Below are 7,627 nucleotides of genomic sequence, written 5' to 3' on the forward strand. Positions count from 1 at the left end.
GCAACTTGATTTTATTTTTCTGCTTCTGTGTAAGAAGATCTGGAGTGATTCCAAGACAGTCTGCTTGTCATGCCTAATTTCAACCCATCCAATCACTTGTTCAAACTCTACTGTTTAGACCAGTAAATAGAGTGAGAATCTTGTACAAGAAGTGCGAAATTTTGATTGTTTTTTGTCCACTGGAACTGTCGATGCCATACAAATCACTTGTTAAAATATAGAGCGCTGTGTTGTGTTTGAACATAAATGCTCCGATCACTGAAGGTCTAAATTAATCAATTTTTTAAATTACTCTTGCAGGTGATTCTTACAATGTTTTTTACTTTGGTTACTTATCGCAAACATGTTCTTAAACAAATTTCTCATTCTTGTGAACATATTTGAATGGTGTATATTTAGAAAATGATTCACCTTTTTATGATCACAATGCAGTAGGAAAAGGGAAAGTGGATACAAAATACATTGCCATCACAATCAGATTCTAGAAGGAACAGTTTGGCTTGTAGTAAATCTTGGTCTGCAAAAAACAGGCCTACATAATGCTTTATTTTCTACCTTTTTTCCAGCGAGCATCTATTTTTATTTTCAGCTTCCTTATTTGACATCTTTAGTTTTTGTGTTCTGAAGTTGTTTCCTACTGAATGAAAAAACCTTGCATAAGATTTATTTTGCTTTGACAATCTTGTTGTGATGAAAAATTGTGTTATTAAATTACTTTCAGTTCCACAGCTGTAATCTTAGACTCCAATTTATATTATATTTCCAGATCATCTTTGACCTATTTCTTCTACAAACATTTTGTTTATATATATTATCAGGCAGACAATATCCAGAGCTTTAGAAATCTAAAGGTTTTAGACCCTCTTTCTAACTTCAGCGAACTAATCCCTCTAATCCAAATTTCAACAAGTACATCAGAAATGAAATAAACCCATGAGGATTCGTAAGTAGATGACCCCTGTTTTTCTTTATTATTGCAGAGAAAGAGAAGGTATCATGCAGGTCACTTTTAATAAAGAGAGTCCAATATTTCTGACCAGCTTTATTTACAGAGTACATGCCACTTTTTTGCCTTTAAAAATTTGAGAACACTCTGCTTTAATCTCACCATTAGTCATGTGGAGGTATGATTTAAAAACGTAATAGAAAATGGAGGACATGCACAGCAGTTGTGAACTGTTTTATCCAGGTTTTGACTATATATATGAGATTGTGGGGTGTTTCCGTGTTTAATCCTAACACTACACATTCCACATGGTTTCGTCAGTGTGGTGGGGCACCACTTCTGAAGTCATGTATTTTAATGTCAATTACCGGCTCTGTGAGTGCTTGACCAGCCAGAACCCTTTTCAACAAATGAGCCCCAGACTCTGGGAGCTGTGTAGAGACATTTTTTGTAAGGTAACAGAGATTCGTCTAGGAGACCCTTGAATTCAAAACTGTTCAAAGTGTACTTACCTAACATAAGATCATTAATTCCTTGCCCATAATCATATCAGCTTCCAATAACAGCTCCCATGTCATCAAAAGACAAAGTAATATAATTCTTTCTGGGGAAAGGGGAATTTTACTTTAACCTGCCGTGTGCTTCACACCTTGATATGATAAGATGTGACATTTTTGTAACTTTTATTAAAACTAAAAAACAAAATAAAAGGCAGAAAGAGAGGAGATACAATTGGAATAGAAAACAGTTTTATGCCTCCTATGTTATGTGCAGTCTAATCACATGTGACAGGTATGGCTATCTGCAGAATTGTGAAGGAGCTCCTTTTAGAAGTGACAGCTGCAGTGCCTGCGGGTGAGAGTCTCTTATCTTCAGTCAGGTGATTCCAGTTCAGTCTGGAGAGGTGAAAACTAAACTTCTGAAGAGAAGGTTTTAAAAAGTCACAAAAATTGCCATTACATTCTCTGGAGCAGTCACCTGCAGTACTGTGATTTATATCTGACATTTTAGTTTTCTTTACTACCAAACACCTAATGTTTTAGTTCCCTATGCATTAATTAACTTTTCTTACACATTAACTCAAAAGTTTGAAAATATACAGTATATGTATTACATTTACAGTTTAAGGGAGTTCCTTTTCCACAACATAATAACATCATAATTCCCATGGACTAGCAAAAATATTGTAGGTTGTACCATTTACAGGGTGTACCAAATTGTTCCATTTACAGGTTCTTCTCAGGACAAAGGACTAGTGGAGACGCGATAAATAAACCAAGCGATAGCTTTATTCTTTTATCGACCACACAAAAACCAAACACAGGATATACACACACATGAGGAGACTGACGGAACACGTACACATCTTTAGGGTGGTAATTACTTGACAACAGGCTATACACTTATAAGGCTACACAGGACACTAGAACTACTATGACACTATTTACACATGTAGGGTCAGCTGCTGGTCATCGTGCTGACCCTCAGACTCTCCCCGGCTACAACTCCCAGCCCGCCCAGCGGTACTATGAGCGCCTAGGGGCGCTTCCTCCTCACCACCGGGCGAGGGTGTTACAATATATTGGTGTTAGAGTACATGAAATTAAAATAAACATAAAATGGCAACTATATGGACAGCAAACATGCAAACTATATGAACATACAAACCCAACACAGACGGTTCTCCAATCCAGAAATACACCCAGGGCTCAAGAGCTGTGGAGCAGCAGTGCAGACCTCCACAACCGATGCTCCTCCTAACAACCTTAAATGGAAGCAAAAAAGATAGCCGAAATCCGAAAGAAAAAGCTTATTACAAGCAATATTGCAGACCATGGTAAAAGTCTGATGTACCAAATGAATGTAAAGAGGGGATCAACAGTGGGGTTACAAAGCACTTGTGGGTTCACCTGAATGAAAACAGAGAAAAACCTTATTCTAAAATCATACCAAGACATTGTAGATCTTGGCACAGTAACAAGAATCACTCAAATATTGTATAATGAGCCTGCCTTGCAGGCTACTGTCTGAAGTCTCTGAACTGTTAATGAAAATGTCACCTCTCAGACATCCCTCTCTCTCTCCCCACTGACCTTCACTGGAATGTCTAACAATGACTCCACCTGTATCAGACTGCTGTGTCTTTTCCCTTGAATAAGAAAGGTTATCAAAGGTGAAAGACAATGTATTGTATCTTTCTATTTGAACACACTTCTTGGTTCACAGTAGTGAAGGAAAAAAGCTGTGGCATTTTCAGTGACAACATGGTTTTTGACCTTAATGTTAAACTGCATACATATCAGTCAGAGCGATGAGAATTTATTCTTTTTTAACATTAAGCCAGCAGGATTCATTGTTTATCCCTTACATGAAACCACACTTTCAATCTTACAAGTTCAGCTTTCAGCTCTGCTCATGGTAAGGTGCCCTTTCAGGGCATGCCAAACCACATATTTGGTTGACTATATGAGCCATCACATTTAAAATAATAATTCACATTCCCATGACTCATACTGACGGTTTGCTCTTATAAAACACCATAATTCAGAAATGTAGTCCTGGTGGGCACTATGAATACATTGTTGTGACAAGGATGTTATAGTAACTTTCTATCGAAAGCAGACACTCGTGACAATAAACTACTTTTATTGAGTCAAGACATAACGAAAGGTACATAAACATAGTGGCTTTTGTTACTGATGGCAATGTGGAAAAGCACTGCCTATACAGGGCTAAAATAAAAGTGCAGGGTATAAGCCTGTAAGCTTGTATTGGAACATGTTGCACTTGTCTCTGTAAGAACTTTCGGATCATGTCACTTTCTTTCTCTGGTCTTTTGTCTTCCTCTTACAGGCACTGCTTTAAAGGCCTCAACCAAACCTTTCCCTTGTTGTAGTGTGCTGTCTGATTGTTCTGGGAGAGTGCTGTTGGCGGGTTTAGTTTTAATCGGTAAACACTGGTTGAAAAAACGTTTGCTGTAGTTCAAATGAACAGCTCACGTTGAATCAAAGGTGGAGGAAAAACACCAGCTGCCCTGAAAAGCGAGATCCTACAAGCTCTCTAATTCTGTCCAGGGAGAGCTGTGCTGAATAGTCCCAGAAATAGCTCTCTTCAGAAGAGCTTGATCTCAGATAATAAAGCTAATATGACCAGCAGGGGACAGAAACATCAAAATCCATCAGGAGGTGTGATGATTATTTCAGTTTATAAGCATCAGTTTTCTATTTTAAATCCAAAAAATGTTCTGCTTCAGCAGGAACTTAAAAAAAAACATTTCACAAACCACCCAGATTTTTTCAGCTGTTAATCTCTCCTCTCTTTTCTGATCAGATGAATAACTGGCTATTCCTGCATAGACAGTGTTTGAAAAAAAAAAGTCTCACAACCGAGTGAGAAAGTGTATCAGTGATGCTCACAAGTGCTTCACAAATTAGCACAACCATGACTCCCACTGTTGATACCACTGCTAATACTACTGCTACAGTAGCTTCCATTTTGCTAATGCTAATCATCAGCTGCAACAGTTTATTTCCTCTGCAATTATTATATGCTATTAGGAAAATAAAGAATTTTCAGCAAATACAATGCCACAGAAATTTTAAATTAACTAAATAAGGTTCACATTACATCAACAACGTCTTCAAACTGGTTGTGGAACCTTTTACCTGGAATTTACTCCTAGAATGCCTGTGCAACTAAGAAAACTAATGCAAAGTGAAGTTTAAAGGTATTAAAAGCGCAGTCCATTTTAAATGGCATCAATGTAGATAAAGTTAATGTTCCTTGTGTGCTGATCATCTTCTCAATGTATTTCCATCAGTAGGAATGCAGTTGTGAGCCTCATTCACACTTACTATAGCCTCTGCTGTGTGTTTGTGAAATATGGTAACTGTTCCAACAGCCACAGTACTTTCATCAGTAATGCATAATGGTAATAACATGAACATGCAAACTAGGATGATTATCAAATAACCATGCTGCTACATATTGCAATAAGGTAGATATACAGTATTTAATAATGGGGGATCTATAGTTTGGACAATATATATATCTAATTCTCTGTTTTATTTGTGTAATTTGTGTAATATGAAATGATTAAATAAGAGTGTATTGGCTAAACAAATTTGTGGATTTGTTTGTCACTTCAAAAGTTTAAGGTGATGTTTAAAGGCATTCTATGTGTTACATATTTGTTATAAGGGTTGGCATAGTACAGTATAGTGGATAAACCTCTAGACCTGTAACTGACAGGTTTCACATCCCCACTGTAGACACTGCTGCTGTTGTTGAGTGAGGTACAGTACTTTACTCTACTCCATTTCCCACAGCTGTGTAAATGGGGATCAGATTTATAGGGGGGAATTCCTGTGATGGACTGGTGTCCCATCCAGTGGGGAAGACATGTGCTCTTTGGTTTGCTTAGCTTTACAGATCCCAGGATGTGCTCTGGCAAGAATCGTACTTTTACTCCCCATTATATTCAATGGAATTCCATAATAACTTTATAATAACTGTATTTTGGCCAGTATTGCTAGTATTATGTGGCAAGTAGTATTTTTTCCAACCTTGTGCAAAAGGGGAAAATACCTTTGTGTTCAACACAATTGTTTCCTCAGCAATTATTTTTTTGGATCTGTGTCACATTGTAAAGGTTACTGCCAGAGACATATTTTGGACTTATAGTAACTCTGAGCATAGATGTTACCTCAGTGGCTAGTTTAAAATCTCATCATGCTTATTAAAAGATTGTTTGAAACATTTTGTTTTCTGCAAGAACGGCACTTAAGGGTATTATTTGGTTTTCTCTGCAGCACAGTAGCACAATTACACAGCAGCAGAGAATATGTGGGGTGTTGTTGCTACCAGCAATATTACTCTGCCTTTCAAGCAGGCTATAGAAAACTTAACAATGGCAAGGAGGATAAAAAATGACTGATGGTATTAAAGAAGATTCACTGCTAAATGCATTTCTTTTATATCTTGTAACCCCTTTTGAAAAGGGTACTTTAAACTGTTTTCAATCAAGCTTTAATTCTTATGATGTGATTATTTTCATTTCCAATTAGTTTTTGGATTCATTATATGAAGGAATAGCTGGCCAGTTTGGTGGTAAGTAGGTGATTTATCCAAGGATCTCTTAAAGCCATTTTGTGAAAGAAGTCAGGGTATTGGCTTAAAAAATGTGGCTGTGTAGCTTCTTTCATCCTCCCACAGCCCACTCTATAGATAAGTTATTCCTGTTTTGAGTTTTAAATGCACTTCCACATGGTTTCTATCTGTGTCTTCTGCTTTGTGATCCACTGGTTATTCTGAAGTAGTCCAATGGATTGACTTTGTCAACGCCTTTGAAGAATTTAAAGTTTCAATCAGGTGCCTTCATAGTTTTGTCTGATCGAAAACGATACATTTTCAGTTTCTTCAGCCTGTCAGTGTAGGATATTACCTTAAGCCCTGGAATGTATTAGATTGCTCTTCTTTGGACTCATTCCAGAGCACCATTATCTTTTCCATAACATGGTGACCAAATGTTTACACACTATTCTGAGGCCTCACATTATGCAATTTTGACATAACATTCCTTGATGTAAATTTCATTATCTTAACTATACATACCAAGTTCTGCCTGTTTTGTTTGTTGAAAAAAAAATATTATTATTTGTCATGTAACATGTCTTATGTATCCCAGAAAACAAACCATAAAAGAATGAAAAACTGCTGGCAAGGAAGTGCGGAAAACAGGACATGTGCTGCAACATACAGATCTAGCATAACAAATTAATTTCTTTCTTCACATTTGGCTTTCAAAATCCATTAAAAAAACGAAATTCAGAAATCAAATAACAGCAACAAAATTAAACTGTAACAAAATAAATAAATTTCCTACAAAGCTAGGTTATGGTTAGGACAGATTAGGATTTGTTATGACCTAAAGAGATCATTAATATACAGTATACGTTGTCTAATGAATATATCAGTCATCTTAAGGTTATGTCATACATTTTGCCTTTACCATACATGTACTATAAATAAAACATTTATACAGTAGCATTCTAATGCATTTAATATATAGAAGGATGCCACCTATATCATTCACATTCCCCTTATCTGTTTCTAAATGGTTTCCAAATTAAAGAAACCTTGTATTGTAGTTCATTGGAATCCTGAGAAAGGGGTTGTTAAGTGACTGTTCTGTGAGCATTAGGGGTGTAAATAAAATCATTCTTTAAGCAGTTCAGCACTTCACTAATTTAATGATAATTAGCATTAGGAGTCAGTCAGCTGTGGCACATTTTGTAAAGATACCATCTTTTAGAACAGCTAAAGCACATTACTCTGTGGTACTCACAAAAAGCAATAAGATACCAAGATTTGCAGTCTGAGCATGTGAGACTAATTGCTCTCAATATACAAATTTATTTCTTAACAGCTCTGGTAGAACTGCCTGCAATACGTGGAGTAATACCACTCACTGCCTGGCAGTGATAAAACGTAATCAGTTCATGAAGGCAGACATTTCACTAAGCGTTAATTGAGAGTGAGCTTTTGTCCTGTCATCGTTAAAGGTTCATTTGTTGTACGTTGTAATCTGGAACAAATTAATAGACTACGAATAGACTATAAGAGAGTAATTAAAAGCTAGTTGGTTACATGACTTTTGCATAAACAAACCCCAAACCAGTT

Source organism: Atractosteus spatula, chromosome 4, assembly GCF_055471065.1.
Source record: "Atractosteus spatula isolate fAtrSpa1 chromosome 4, fAtrSpa1.hap1, whole genome shotgun sequence".
In the NCBI taxonomy this organism is placed as follows: domain Eukaryota; kingdom Metazoa; phylum Chordata; class Actinopteri; order Semionotiformes; family Lepisosteidae; genus Atractosteus; species Atractosteus spatula.